This window comes from Cydia fagiglandana, chromosome Z (genome assembly GCF_963556715.1).
Source record: "Cydia fagiglandana chromosome Z, ilCydFagi1.1, whole genome shotgun sequence".
In the NCBI taxonomy this organism is placed as follows: domain Eukaryota; kingdom Metazoa; phylum Arthropoda; class Insecta; order Lepidoptera; family Tortricidae; genus Cydia; species Cydia fagiglandana.
In genome coordinates, this window is record NC_085959.1 from 24,634,534 (window position 1) to 24,650,767 (window position 16,234).

General features: G+C 37.0%; 1 protein-coding gene across 1 annotated transcript in view; it reads left to right on the forward strand.

Moving 5' to 3' along the window:
• Window positions 1–631: 631 nt before the first annotated feature.
• Window positions 632–16,234, forward strand: part of LOC134678070 (neuroligin-4, Y-linked-like) — a 37,332-nt gene continuing 21,729 nt past the window's right edge. The window contains exon 1 of the mRNA XM_063536511.1: window positions 632–966. The gene's annotated coding sequence lies outside the window, so the exon portion shown is untranslated. The remainder of the gene's footprint in view (window positions 967–16,234) is intronic.

Here is a 16,234-nt window from a genome sequence, read left to right on the forward strand (position 1 = left end):
ACGGGTCGGTAGTGTTTCGAATAATTAATTTTCGGGGTGTGTACGGTTGTGTTGGTCTCGGCGAGGCTTGATTCAAAACGCGCATGCGTCCTGTCGCCGACTCGAGGCGAATCGTGTAGGGCGTACACATTTTTTTCATCATCTTTGTTAAGTCTCTCAGCACGTGTACTAGTAGTTGCGCACAAAGTGGTATATTATATATTAATACTTACATCAACTTTAACTATAAGAAGCAATTTGGCTAGTATCTACGAACATATTTTTCTCAGGCAGTAGCTAAGTCCACGTAACAATTAATCAATATCAAGCGCTTGCGTAAAGCTTTTTGATTTTACTTTTTGTGCATTAATTTACAACAAATAATGCGATACTATTATTGGTCGTATGAGTAAATTATAATAGTTACTATGTACCACTAAATAGCTTCCTATGATTACGATTTGATTAACATAAGATTTGTTTTTTTTATTGCATCAAAAAAGTTATAAATGTTAAAAAACATGGCCACCCTAACTGCAGCCTCCAGAACCCGAGGAGGTTTGATATTGACCTATACGTATTACGAGTACTCTCACTATGCTCTCTTTCAGGCTGTGCGAGCAAGATAGATATATTTCTGCCTGAAAATTGTGTAGGATAGAAAGAGTAAGTTGTATCTGGGTAGTCAGCCAGGTCTTGCTCAGTCCAGTATATTTGAAACGTCGGTGTGTTGTGGTCCTGCGTGGTAGCGTCCTTGTGGAAATCAAAGCGCGTGTACAACATTTTATGAACTTGCAACTTGTGTAGGCATTAACATTGTGTTAAGTATAAAGAAAAATACCTTGTGAAGTGATGCAAAACATTTATGTGCTTTTTTTACAAAAGCGTATGGACGCCAGTCTGGTGAAATAACGCATTATTAGTAGTGTTCGTGAGACTGTATTTTTTTCATGAGCCTGCGTTTCTCTCAGGAGTCATTTATAAAATGTAAGTATATGTATTTATATTTTCATTATTATTTTTCGGCGCCGATATTATTATAAATAGATTTGTTAATTTGTATTATCCAATAAGGGTAATGCTGATTGCGAATTTTTTTGCAACGCGAATGTCTATTCGACCTGTGTTACTTAGCTAGCGATAACCTTTCGTCTTGCGAAGATATATTTGTTAGCAGGAATACTATAGTGTGCCTTGTCAATACCTTTTTTGTTCTTTACCTCCTTCTAACGTGTGTTAAGGCTTGGTTTAATTGGGGCATAGTAAGGGTTTGATCAGAAAAAAATATGATCATGACCTAAGAGAGTAATCTTGGAATCAATTCTAGAACGATACGTTCTCCGTTTTTTTAGCATTAGAAAAAGGGTAAACAATCTTGATATGTTTTTTTAATCAAAAAGGCGATTAAAAATAGTAACTAATAGGTATACTTATGGAACCAAAAGAATGTAAATGACCATATACGCTATATACCTAATTGTTACATGTTAGCTGCAACTTATTTTTCAAAAGTGTTTTTAATAATGACACGTAATTTAGATTGCTTACCTTCTTTATATTGCCAAAAAAAAGGATAAACAGTTTAACGAGTATTTCTTTAAGAATAATAAAATATTCTGTGTAGTTTGCCCACGTATGTATGTAACTAAAACATTAAATAAATAAATTAGATAGGTACACGACTAATTATTGATTTCGTATATGTAAGTAACAAACCAACATACATTGCATTGCAACATTTTACCCTGAACAATCTTACCAAAAGATAAAACAGAAATTAAAATCAATAAATACAAAACTTTACGTACAGTCGCCGTCAGATATATCAGAGCGGCCGAAGTGTTCACAATATCTGGACACGCACTCTAACGCCCAGACAATAGAGGCGTGTTCAGATATTTATGAGCGCCTTAGTCGTTCCGATACACCTAATGGCTACTGGGGGCCGATTTTTGAAATTCGATCGCTCGATTTCGTCACTCGAAAATCGGTGGAAAACGACGAAATGCTAATTTTTGAAATACGAGCGATAGAAATTTGGAATCGAGTGGTATTGATCACTCGTTTTCAATTCTATTAGTAGAATTTAAATGCCTAGTAGTGGAGATATTATTGAATATGCACGAAATCGAGCGGTCGAATTTCAAAAATCGGCCCCTGTACCTAATCACATTATGAAAACTCAATAGGTACCTTTAAAAATAAACTTACGGTAAAATAACTTAACAATAACCTTTACTATTACTAGAAAAAAACTAGTTTAGTACTATGAGTACCTACATTGTGGAAAGAGCCCCCCTCTTTCCACAATGTAGGTACTCTAGTTGTTAGTTAGTGACAATTGGATCGAGTACCCCTCCGGCATTCAGCCACGATTGAAATGTATAAATATTTTAAACAGCTATTAAATGAATCAAGTAAAGTATTTTTAAACATTAACAAAAATATAAAATAATATACGATATTAATTTTAAAAGTAAAACTCATTTATGCCTACTTGGTTCGTATGAAGTTCGTAGGGAGTTATAGCTTCCACAATCCATAACTCCCGCGGTAACAATAGAGGCTTTTCTTCCTTAGTACACCTGCATAAAAATAGTATCTTTTTCGAGCAAGTAGGTACTTATGAAAAATTATTTACGCTTATCAAATGTTGGTCAGTTTGAGAAGTAGGTAGGTTACAGTTTAATATAACACGCAAGAAAATAACAATGCATGAAGTTTCATTACAAACTGTTCCCTTTGTCGGCCTTTGTTGCCGATTTTAGCGATCAAAAGGTAAAACGGATAGACGTAGGCGGGCAGTGTAGGCTTAGTAACATTTTCTTTTGTGACAGTTAAAAATATGTAATTATTGTACAGGGATACGCCAAAAACAGACTCTGGCGGTCAGACAAACATACAAAATAGATTTTTTATTTGTTGACACATGTCAAATTGTGCATAGGTCGGGTGCGCAGCGCTCCTTCACACCATGTATGTGTGCCCGAAATCTACTACCGCAAAGAAAAACCTGATGTTGACTCATTTAATTGCTAGCACCTTTATAAGAGTCGTAAAATATAAAATTTTAAATAATATTTCCGACGCAGAACAATTTCGATTTTTCATGTACACACACCATTCGAAGTTTGAGGAACCGCCGCCATAATCTATAGAGAAATTGCCTTTTACTCTGAAAAAAAAAATGAAAAATGAAAATTATTTGCATAAAATAATTAATCTTATATCAAGTAGCTATACGACTCGAAGTCTTATTAGGTACTTACAAAGAATAAAGTGGGTAAAGGACCATGGCCATTTTAAATATGCATGGATCATTTCGATGATATTCATTTTGGATAAAAATGTATCAATGTCCATATATTAATTAATCATTTTGCAGCTCACATTGAAACAAAAAGAAGAATTAACGAAAACAATCACTCATAATTTTAACTAAATTTGTTATATTTAATTATTTGTGTAGGTTTTTTTGTTTGTGCACCGGCCTTTTATTATTTTTCTAGTGACACCTAAAAGTATCGTTATGGCGAACGTTCCAATTCAAACGTAAACATAATAGAACCTCAATTTAAATAACTGTCCTATAAGGCACCTGCTTAATAATTTATAAATCAAAATAAATAAGTAAGAATTTTAAAATAATTCGTCATAAACTTATATAGGGTTTACCTTTATTTTGCCGGCAATTTTTCTGCAGATTTTCGTTTCACAGAAAAAAATTCAAGTAATTTCAAATCGCAAATATTTACGTAGAATATTTACTTCAAATAATTTTAGCTCGGATTAGTTATGTTTCACCAAAAATTTAAAACATTAGTTTTGTTTCAAGAACCATTTGTTTGTGTAATTTCATTTCACAGAACCATCGATCTGTAGAAGTCTCTTTTTAAAAATCGGTTCACCAATATTTAATATACAGAATAGTCATTTAGTCGAATTTTATTTATTGGGTCGTTAATTTAACGCAATCTGCTTCTCTGGAAGGAATTCGTTTTAAGAGGTTACCGTTCTAACCTAACCTAACCTACCTTTCTGGCAACAGTTCGCTTTCTTGGGGGTCGCAGTTCTAACCTAACCTAACCCACTTTTCCAGCAACGGTTCGTTTTCTTAGGGGTTGCAGCTCTAAAGTAACCTAAACTCCATTTTTAGCAATTTCAATGAATCCTACGAGTATGTGAAAGGTAATTTAGTAAAATATTAATTGTTGAAATTAATATTGTGTGAACTGTAGTGTCGCACAAATAATATTCAATGAATAATAATTCTACAGTCCGTCTTTAATTTATTTAAAAATATTTGAAGAAATATTCTGATTTTTAAACGAGTTACAAAATACGTTTCTTTGAAATGAATAATCGAAGAAACAGAATTAATTGTAACAAAAATGTGCGATTCGATTATTCTATGAATAATTTTCTGTAAAACCAAAAAAATCTGCAAAAATTTGGGTGTAAAATAAGGGTACACCCTTATATAGCAATCATCAGTTTTGACTGCGCACTAGTTTACATATACAGTCGGACCAAGAAAAGTCTGCAGCGGATTTGATACCCCACGCAGTGCGTCATTTAAGCGTCATAATTTCATAGAAGTTTGACATTAATATTAACACGTGCACTGCGTGGGCTATCAAATCCGCTGCAGACTTTTCATGGACTGACTCTATAAAATACACTTGTTTCCTATTTCATAAACCACCAACTTAAAAAAATATGGCTATTTTCCTTCTTTCATAGATGCAACTTCACACCACTTGCTGTTAATATCTGTCAATTTGATAGTTTATAATGTTTATATCCTGACCACGTCGTGGAACTTCTGTTCAACAAATAAGCTAGTTATACGACATTTAGGCTGCGCCAACTCAACTTAAAAGTTGTAGAAATACGACCACATAACCTACATTTTGTCTCAAATTGTTAATTGGGTATTAATAATCTATTTGACTGCTTTTTCAAATGTCGTTACTCGTATTTTATCTAAATAAAAATATTATAGGGTTAGAGCACGACAAGTCTGCAACGATTTTGATAGCACACGCAGTGCAAATGTTATTTACACGTCATAATTTCATAGAAGTTTGACGTTTAAAATAACACTTACACTGGGTATGCTATACAGGGTGTCCCAAGACTATGGGACATCAAGGGAAAGTACCTTAAACATCGTAGATAGGATATTTTACTGAAAGAAGAAATGATTTTAATTTAAAAAACAATTTTAACTGCATTCATAGATTTTTAAATAATTACACGGTTGAACCGGGAATCGAACCCGCTACACGAGAAAAAATATTATCCTGTAGCTTTATCATACCGATCGAAAGGCTTCATCTTCAGGATTATATTTTGCTAAATATCATAGTGTCAGAAATAAAAGGAAGACCATTAATTTTAACATTTTTAATTCAAAATGAATCAATTTAATTTGTCAAACGGTCTAAATGAGCTACGGGGTAATTTTATTTCTCATGTAGCGGGTTCGATTCCTGGTTCTACCATATAATTATTTAACAATCTATGAATGCAGTTTAAATTGTTTTTTAAATTAAAATAATGTCTTCTTTCAGCAAAATATCCTATTTACGATATTTAAGATACTTTCCCTTGATGTCCTATAGTCTTGGGATGCCCTGTATAAATCGTTTTATGAAACCACGATCCACGATGCAAGTGAAACTTTTTACTGGATTGTAGACAGGAATTTAACTGAAAATGCTCGGAAAATTTATTCGATATATAGGGTGTTAATATCGCGTTTTTATTCTTTACCTACTTAATACATATTCTCTTTAATTGTGTTATAAAAGCTCGTCCAACGCCAATCATGCCAATGTAATTCAGCTACTCAACATTGCTGCATCTGTAATTCATTCATTAGTAATATCGCTTACCGAGTCAGGGGCTAAGGAAACCGGTTTAAATAGGTAAGCTCTCCGACTATGCTTTGGTTGTTACGGATCTCACGGCCATGTTACACTGGCGTTTTTGAGATGTCTGCACGCTTGCGAGCCTTGCGAGTAGCCAACCGTTGGGACATTGACCGTGACGTTCGAAAACAAAAAGTCGTAAGACTATTAAAGTATTAACTTCCCATTATGACATGACTATTCGCCGTAGAATTTGACAGATAAAGAGAGTTTGACGTATTATTACCGTATTTAAGGTTAATATGGTCTACTGTCCTTTAAAAAAAGTGTTAAATTAAAAGCAAATATCAGTCTTCGTGAATTAAGTATCCGTGATGTTCGAAACTAAAAAGTAATACCTACTTACGCTTATTTTATCCTTTTTGACGCCGTGTTAAACACAAAAGCTGTCACGCGGACGCCACGTCACCGAAGTGTCAAAACTGAAATTAAACTTTATGCATAAGCACGTAGGTCTATGTTGCTCTGTGGTCTGTGACCGATTAATCAGTCTTTGCCATTGAATGGCATTTGGCGGATACATCGGTCATCGGCGTCCAAAAGGTTAAAAACTATGAACTCAAAGTACCTACTAGATTTAAAGTAGAATTATACTAATGCTATAGGTAATTATGCACTTAATGCAACATGCTGTTAGACAATCCGAAAAATTTGGGGCGATAGAAGTTTCACTTTAGAAATTACGATATTTGCGATTGTAATAATATTTTTAACTTTATTAAGGCCATAGAAAACTCTATTTTCCATAAGGACATACATGTAAGCAATTATAATTAAATTAAATACTTAAATAAATAAGTACCGCATTGTAGCATAGTGGCACAATGTTCATTATTTATGCAACACTAGTGAAATTTAATGTAATAAGTAAGTGAGACTGGATGTCTGAAGCCGTTGGATTGCCACCAAACGCCTATCAAATTAATTTTGGTCCAAACGCGCACTTACACTAACAGAAAACACGTCCGGAGTCCCGGCCCACCCGCTGCTAGCACCATCCTTGTAATGAGAGAATTGTCTAATTGGGTCAAATCACCCCTTTGTTAACCCTTCACCCACACAGAATTCTGGGACAATGGGTGCGCCACCAGTCCTTAAATAATTTTATATTAACAAAATGCCAGATGCCGGCATCCACTTTGTTTCGTCATATTTGATCGTGCACGTGCAGGAAAAAACGACCATGAAATGCGATGAACCGGGTCAGGTTTTCTTTGATGGTAAAAAAAAAATGTTTTTTTAATCAAGAGCATTTGTTTTCGTTTTATCCATTAATTTAAAAAAATAATATATACACGAGACAAGTGCACCCAGCCGCAAAATTTCATAGGCAACCACTTTATAGATGAATTTAGTCATAAAGTATAAACCATTCATGCCGACAAAGTGGTAAAATAAAAACTAGAAAAAAAGGCCTTATAAAACGATTTCCTCCATTGCTGGGAATTAATTCCTCTAAACGCTTTTTTGGGTTTAATTTAACTGGCCTACCACGTCTACGTATGATTTGACATCTAGTGTAAATTGTAAAAGCGGAAATAATCCCTTTTAAGTAACAACACACACCAGTTTTTGGTGTTATATTTGTAATGTTGGAATTAGAATTTATACTTTCTACCACTGCAGACTATACTTAGCTGTGCTTGGATTTAATACCTACCCTTAACTGATTGAACTAAACAAAAAGAAAAAAAACGTTAAGGATGGATAAAGTTACACCAGTTACAAGTAAAACTGTCAGCTTAAAAGTTTATCAGTAAAGATTCATTGCGTCGTTTGGGCCCTAGATCGATAACGGATCTTTGTCGTTGAAACCGCTATCACATACAAATGTGTAGATACATGCTTTACAACGATGAAATCTTCTTTCAATGCCAACGCCGAATAGTGTCGTTTACAATACAAGCAACATTACGAGTACATAAAAATGAACTGAATGTGCCACATAACCTGTCGCACGTGTCACAGTTACAAAAAAAATAAGTTAAAAATTAATATTTGCTGCATCACACAAACGAAGATGAGTTTTGATTGATTCCTTAAATTCATTTTCTATTTATCAGAAAGCCGTGAAAGGCAAGAGATCTCTGATGTTTTTCTAAAACTGTATAGGTATTTACGTCCATCCGTATTTAAAATAGTCCTATCTTAAATAAAAAAGTAAGCCGCTTTTTGAGAGCAGATCCGTACCTCTAAAGGAAAAAAATGAACTCTTATAAGATCACTCTTGTGTCTGTTAAAGCCGATTTGCTCTAAAAGTAGGTACTTATTGGACCGATTGGATTGTAATACATATTTTACACATCATATATGTCAGTCAGTTTTATTTTTTTATTTTTATTATGAATGGGCTTACTCATGGCCACAGACTAGCCGAGGCGTAGACGTGGCCTACGATGGAGCGAGCTCGCCCAGAAGGTGCCTGTTCACTCTTGATTTGAAGGTTGCCGGGTTATAAGAACACGGAAATATAGACGCCGGCAAGGAATTCCATTCCTTGGCAGTGCGCATAAGGAAAGTAGAAGCAAAGCGCTTCGTGCGAATTGGTGGAATATCTACCAAGTAAGGATGGAAACCGGCCGTGCGTCTAAAAGTCCGATGGTAGAATGGGGACGGTGGAATAAGCTCGTGTAGTTCTTGGGCACACTCCCCGAAGTGCAACCTGTAGAATACCGACAGGCTGGCGACTTTCCGCCGATGGGCCAAAGACTGAAGCTTAGCCGTTAGCTTCTTGTCGCCAATCATCCTCCTGGCTCTGCGCTCCACTGAGTCCAAAGCGGCGAGTTGGTATTTAGCTGAGCCATCCCACAGGTGGCTGCAATACTCCATACACGACCGGACTTGAGCTTTGTAAAGTGTTAGAAGCTGTCCAGGTGTGAAGTATCGCTTCACCTTATTTAGGACGCCCAGCTTTCTGGCCGCAGTTTGTGCTTTAGACTCAATGAAGCTGCCGAAGCTGAGGACTGAACTCAGCTCCATGCCGAGGAGTTCCAGGCTGTCGGCAATAGGTACAGATGCACCCCGGAAAGAAGGAGTCAGGTCGAATGGACTCCGTTTTGCGGAAAATAGACACGTCTGCGTTTTGGAGGCATTGAACGTGACCAGATTGTCACCACCCCACTGGGAAACGAGACTAAGGGTCAAGTTCATTCGCTCAACCATGGCCTCTCTCTGTGAACGTATATCCTCCCTGCTGTCCCCTGCACTAGCCAAATATCTCTCAACAACCGTACTGTCATCTGCATAACCTACAATGCTGGGTTGCAGCATGTCGTTAATGTGGAGCAGGAAAAGGGTTGCGGAGAGAACAGACCCCTGAGGAACACCGGCGTCAATGGCCATGAGGTCTGAAGAGCAGCCATCAATAACTACTCTGATCGACCGTTCACTCAAGAAATCAGATAGCCAGCTACAAAAGTCAGCAGGGATGCCGTATGCAGGAAGCTTGCTAAGGAGACTTGCGTGCCAAACCCTGTCAAAGGCCTTCGAGATGTCCAGTGAAACAGCAAGCGCTTCACCGTTCCTCTCGATGGCCTCGCCGCAGCAGTGCGTGACATACGCTAAAAGATCCCCAGTAGACCGACCTCGGCGAAAGCCATATTGACGGTCACTGAGCAGATCATTTGCTTCGAGGTATGCCAGCAGCTTGCCGTTAAGTACCCTTTCCATGACTTTACAGAGCATGGAGGTAATGGCGATTGGTCGGTAATTGCAGGGATCAGCACGACTACCCTTCTTGGGTACTGGCTGCACGTTTGCAAGCCTCCAGGATTTCGGCACCGTTCTTGTTTGGAGAGAGAGGCGGTACAGGCGTGTCAGTACAGAAGACAACTCAGGCGCACACTGCTTTAGTACACGTGCAGGTATACCGTCTGGTCCACCGGCCTTATTCACGTCAAGATTCTGCAGAGCTCGGCGTACCTCTTTTTGATGAATAGCAATTCTCTGCATAGAGGAACTGCATTGAGGTAGCGTAGGTGGAAGTTTTGAGCCTGCGTCTAGACGTGAATTGCTCGCAAACAGAGAAGCAAACAAGTTTGCTTTCTCTGTCGCGGAGTGGGCCAGTGTCCCATCAGGTTTCTGCAGAGGTGGCAATGTGGGTCGGCAGAAGTTGGATTCGACCGCTTTCGACAGGGACCAGAACCGCTTGCTACCAGGAGGGTAGGAGGCGAGTTTGGCCCCTATTCGACTGACGTGGTCGAATCGAGCCTTTCGAAGCACCCGTTTGCAGGACTTGGCAGCTGAGTTAAAGGCTTTTTTCCTCGCGCGAACCCTCTGTGCTCCAGCTTTGGTATCGCGGGCTAATACCCAAGCCTGGTATGCAGACTGCTTAAGGGCCTCGGCTCGAGCACAGTCCGAATTGTACCATGCTCGGGTCTTGTGATCGAGCGATAGGTCGGAGAACGGAATGAAATATTCCATTCCCTGCCGAATCACATCCGCAACAGCCTCAGCAGAACACGAGGGGTCACCCGAAGAAAAACAGACCTGCCGCCAGGGGAAAGACGTAAAGAAATGCCGCATCTCATCCCAGTCCGCTGACTCGTATCGCCATACCCTCCTCGTGCCCCTAGGGCAGAGATCAGGAGGAGAGTGGATCGACACGGATTTCACTAGACAGTGATCGGACGATCCTAGCGGAGCTGAGACCGAAACCGAGTGCCTGTCTGGATCAGTTGTCAGCAGAAGGTCAAGGCAATTGGGTGTATGGTCAGTAACATCCGGTATCCGCGTCGCAACATTTACCAGCTGGGTAAGGTTTAGGGATACAGCAAATTTGCGCGCTTCCCTCCCAGCGTGGCAAGTATTCTTGAACGGGAACAGCCACTCCTCGTGGTGGGCGTTAAAGTCCCCAAGGAATACGAGTTGAGCCGCAGGGTACCGCTGTTGGGCTTTATCTGCCATCTCAGTAAGGTGGTCAAAGAGCCTAGTTGTCTCCTGGTTTCCGCTGTGCGATCGGTAGACACAGGCATACAGAGTTTTCTCTGAGCCCGAGTCAACCATAATCCACAAAGTGGAAAACCCGGCAGCCTCAAAGCAACGGAGACGCTTGCAGCAAATGTTATCGCGGACGTACACACAGACCCCAGCACGTGCTCTGAACTTATGTTCCAGTGAGTAGCCTGGGTAGTTGAGGTACGACGCGTCCGCTGGGGTTTTGATTTGCGTCTCCGTCAAAAAGAATAGGTGCGGTTTTTCGGTTTCAAGATGGTGGTGGACCGGATCGATATTTGAGTGCAACCCCCTGATGTTGGTGAGGTGCACTTTCAATGGGAGGAAGTGCAGCCGGTGTTTAACCCTATTCTTTTTTCTTTTCAATTTCATATTTGTGGAGTGTGGGATGGGTGAAAAAATGCCTGTCGAGGTGTTGCGTTTACCATTTGGATCACTTGAGCTAATCCGGACAATGACCCAAAGACGGGCTTGTAATGTAAATTAAATAGCAGATAAAAAAGTACTTATTGGCATATGAATTATGTATTATTGGCATAAAAATATGAATTGGACGGTTCAAATATTAGATAGAGAGATAAATTCGAAAGTTATTCAAGTAAATACGCGAAAATTTACCTCCCCAGTCCCCGACCGCTTATCTTCAAATCCGTTGGACATAAAATATTGAGAATAAAGAAACAGAAATAAATTAATTACCCATAGATTACAGAAAAATCTATAAGAAAGGTCAAACGTGAGTCTATCTTACGAGGACATAATAGTTTAATAAATAAAAAGTGTGATTACGAACCCTTGGGACACGAGTCCCACTTATACTTGGCCGGTTTATTACTTTCTTAGATACTTGAAAATCACAGACGACACGAGTGTTTCTTTTATTCTTTGCCATTTTTATATATTGTGACATTTGTGACCTTTTTTGCCACTTGTGTTATTTCTACTCAGAATTACTAGCTCTTTCGATACTAATGGGATATAAAAAAATGTCGCAAAGTTTTTTCCTATTGTGTTACCATTTCCCCATACGCTTTGTATGGCGGTAACAAAAAGGCAAGAATGGAAAATGTATGGACATTTTAAGACACTTTTTTCTCCTATAAGGATGAAAAGGGCTCGCGATCCTGACTAGAAATACTTAACACAAAAGTGGCAAAAAAGGTCACAATATATAAAATGGCAAAAAATAAAAGAAACGCTCACACACGCATTTGAAATGTAGTGCTGGAGGCGATTGCTGTCACTGTTGTCTTTTACACGCTTCGATTCCAACCTCAATATTTCTAAGAACAAAATACACGTAGGCTTCGAGCACGCGAGTGTTTACCCGACGATGCCATGCTTCGGTACTATTCGTCTAAATATTCGTGCGCGGTGAATTCCGTCTGCACAACTTTTTATACACAAATTAGGCCTTTGCTTGTGTAGACGTATTAATTGAATTTTCTCATTTCTGTTAAATCTGTAAACGCTTGTAAAATGTTTATCCATGCATCTCCAGGGTAATTTGTAGGCAGTAAAGACAGGTTGGTTATACCTAGGGCTTCCAAATACCGGACTTCTTTCAATACCGGTATTAATACAGAAACTGTCTTCATCAATACCGGGATCCTGGAATCCCGGTATTGACTATGGATCGCCTAAAATTTTTGAGTATTAAAAAAGGCTCACTGTAACACCAGATGTATGTCCTTAGCTTAGGATATTGAACAATAATCGCCATTTGCAATAATTATCATTTCACCCTCCAGGTTGGCAATCATTTTATCCGCCTTGTTGACTTCACCAGTCACATTTTTAGTTCAACCCAATAAAGCAGCCAACTATATTAAAATTTGCCACCAAAAATTCGTTTGCAATTTAGGGCCATTCCAGGTGATTTCAACAAATTTGAATTAAAAAGTGTGCCGCATGATTTTTGATTTGCATAAAAAAAATTGAGGATATATTTCATGGTGGCAGAAGTGCTGAACCACCACCAGTTTTTTTTTTTATCTTTTAATTTCCAAGTTTTGCCCATTCGAAGTTAGCAGTGGGGTCAAATTCTTGCTTGTACAAAATCAGACCTAACTTTTTTTCTATAAAAGGTAACGAAATAATTATTACTTTTTTTGATTAGGTATGAAATGTGGATATTATACTGTATGACAAAATTTATCTGAATTAACTACAAAAAAAATGGTGACCACCCGAAGTGTACACCTAATTGGTCAATCATTGCAATTTAAAAATGGTTCTTGTGCCAACCCTGGTGCATATCAAATATTACTTTTTTCTGAAATATAATGTACTTACCGTGTTCATCTTGTAAAATAAATATAATTGTGTTAGATCAATTACTTCTAATAGAAAAATGTAAGTGAAAATTGAGAAATTCGATAAATGCTCGTGTTTGACTCTAAAAAAAACCATGTCGAAGAGAAAATAAAAATTTGATTGTAGTCAGAAAATATAGCTGATATCTTCGTTAATTAGATTTAGAAAAAAAAGTTTTGTTATTTTGCCTATTTTTTGAAATATGATTTTTTTTAACATGCTACTTTTTACAACTATCGATACAAAATGTTTTATGTTATAAATTAATAAAAATGGGACGGTAATTGGTCATACGGATATTATTTACGTTTTTTATGTTCAAATATTTTTTTTGACATGGCAATAATTTCATTTGTAAATTTAATGAGGGTAGAAATTCGACAATGCACTGTTACCTGACAAGGATTGTGAATCACTTGCGAATGTTTCTTAATTTAGCCGTGCAGTGAATAACCGACGCCTCCTGACTTGTTAACAAGCTTTATTTGCATGTTACATGGCTAAATTACGAACATAAGTAAACGGCCCAATAATCCTTATCGAAGTTCTATAGGAAATCGTATTTATCTAGGAGATAATGAAGTGGTGCAAACTCTACAAAGAGTTTGCACCACTTCATTATCTCCTATATTACGAACATAAGTAAACGGCCCAATAATCCTTATCGAAGTTTTATAGGAAATCGTATTTATCTAGGAGATAATGAAGTGGTGCAAACTCTTTGTAGTAAGTGCTTGTGTTATTAATAGTTGACTGTTCAAATTCATGGGATCAAGTTCTTTTTCGTCTCAAAATCAGATGTTGAAGAAGCTGAGGTATATCTATCAGAGCGATTTAAAAATATAAGGACCATAAAAAATACACGTTCTTATCATAGCTTCGTTCCCATTTCTCAAAATGAATTAAAAGTGCGACCTTATTCAACTTCAGAAAATTTTGAAGTAGCAAAGGTTTGCAAATGATTTTTTTTTTTGTATAAATATATAAAGTAAATTTCAATCGTCTGGATTTTATTTATATTTTTCCATCGAATTCATTCATATTTATAAGTTTAAGGTCATATGTATTATAATCTGCATAAATACAACAAGAGCGAAAATGTATGAGACGAGCAGTTTAAAAAATCATATTTCAAAAAATAGGCAAAACAACAAAACTTTTTTTTCTAAATCTAATTAACGAAGATATCAGCTATATTTGCTGACTACAATCAAATTTTTATTTTATCTTCCACATGGATTTTTTTAGAGTCAAACACGAGCATTTATCGAATTTCTCAATTTTCACTTATATTTTTCTATTAGAAGTAATTGATCTAACACAATCATATTAATTTTACAAGATGAACACGGCAAGTACTTTATATTTCAGAAAAAAGTAATATTTGATATGCACCAGGGTTGGCACAAGAACCAATTTAAAATTGCAATAATTGACCAATTAGGTATACACTTCGGGTGGTCACCATTTTTTTTGTAGTTAATTCAGATAAATTTTGTCATACAGTTTAATTATCCACATTTCTTACCTAATCAAAAAAAGTAATAATTATTTCGTTACCTTTTATAGAAAAAAAGTTAGGTCTGATTTTGTACAAGCAGGAATTTAACCCCACTGTTAACTTCGAATGGGCAAAACTTGGAAATTAAAAGATAAAAAAAAAACTGGTGGTGGTTCAGCACTTCTGCCACCATGAAGTATATCCTCAATTTTTTTTATTCAAATCAAAAATCATACGGCACACTCGATTTGTTGAAATCACCTGGAATGACCCAATACTACAATTCGTTGCTCATTTATTTCTACTTTTTGATCTAATTTTATTAATATCATTATCCTGAACATCAGAATTCATCACCAAATATTAAAAATAAAATATATATTGTAGGACAATTTTACACACATCGACCTAGTCCCACGATAAGCTCAATGGCTCAATAAGGCTTGTGTTGTGGGTACTAGACGATAAAATTGGTAAGTAATCTTCTTTAGACAGCCGAATTTAATCATTTTATTGGATTTTAAACGGTATAACTAATCGGCACATTTTCCTTGTTTTTGAAAATACCGGGATCCCGGTATTGCATAAAAAAATACTGGTATTGAAAAATGCGTTTAAACAGACGGGATCCCGGTATTTTGGGATCCCAGGATCCCGGTATTGGAAGCTGTAGTCGTAGAGATGAAATTTATTTCTTCAGCTTTGTTTCAGGTAGCTTTAAAACAGTAAAAAGTACCCTGTTAATTCTGTTTCCGGATATAAGTACAGTTTTGAAAGCTGTGGAACGTCGTAATCGCGTTTGTAAAAGTGGATATCATTTCCTATTAATTAGCTATTTTATACTAAAATATTATATACACAAATGTTTTATACTATTGTGACGGACTGGCAAATACGGAACCCTACTGACATGGCCTGTTGTTTATAATTTGGTAAATACGAGAAAAACAATGAACATTGAAACTTTCAAAGTCGTAATCTTCGAATAAGTCCTTATTATTTAAATCAAATGAATCAAATGACACAATTATGTTTAAAAATCTGTGTAATTTTCTTAAGGTTTTCATCCGAATTATCGGCATAACAGCTTTGGCATGTCTCCAAGTCATGAATTTTGTTTTATCTGCTTTACTCAAACGTTGTGAACAGAATACTGCATATTGAATATTTTGTACTTTTTACACTGTGTTTATGTTATATATTATATGAACGAGTAAGTATTATTATCAACGAGTATTTTTCATTTAATATATGCCTGTGATAAAAAGAGAAGAAAGTCACTAAAAAATTTTGTTATCTATGGTTGTAAATTAACTAGCTGCATGGATGCACCCCATATGCACCCTATTATCTTAAGGCGCAGTGACATAGGCGTACGCACGGTGGGGCAAGTGGGGGAACTTGCCCCACCCTGGTCTGTGGTCTGACGAGAAGCTAAACATTTTTAGGAACAATTAAGGCACGTAACCATACTTCTGCCCCACCCTTTAAAAATGCTGGGTACGCCTATGCAGTGGGTTCAAGTTCTTATCCTAACTCCTAACGCAGC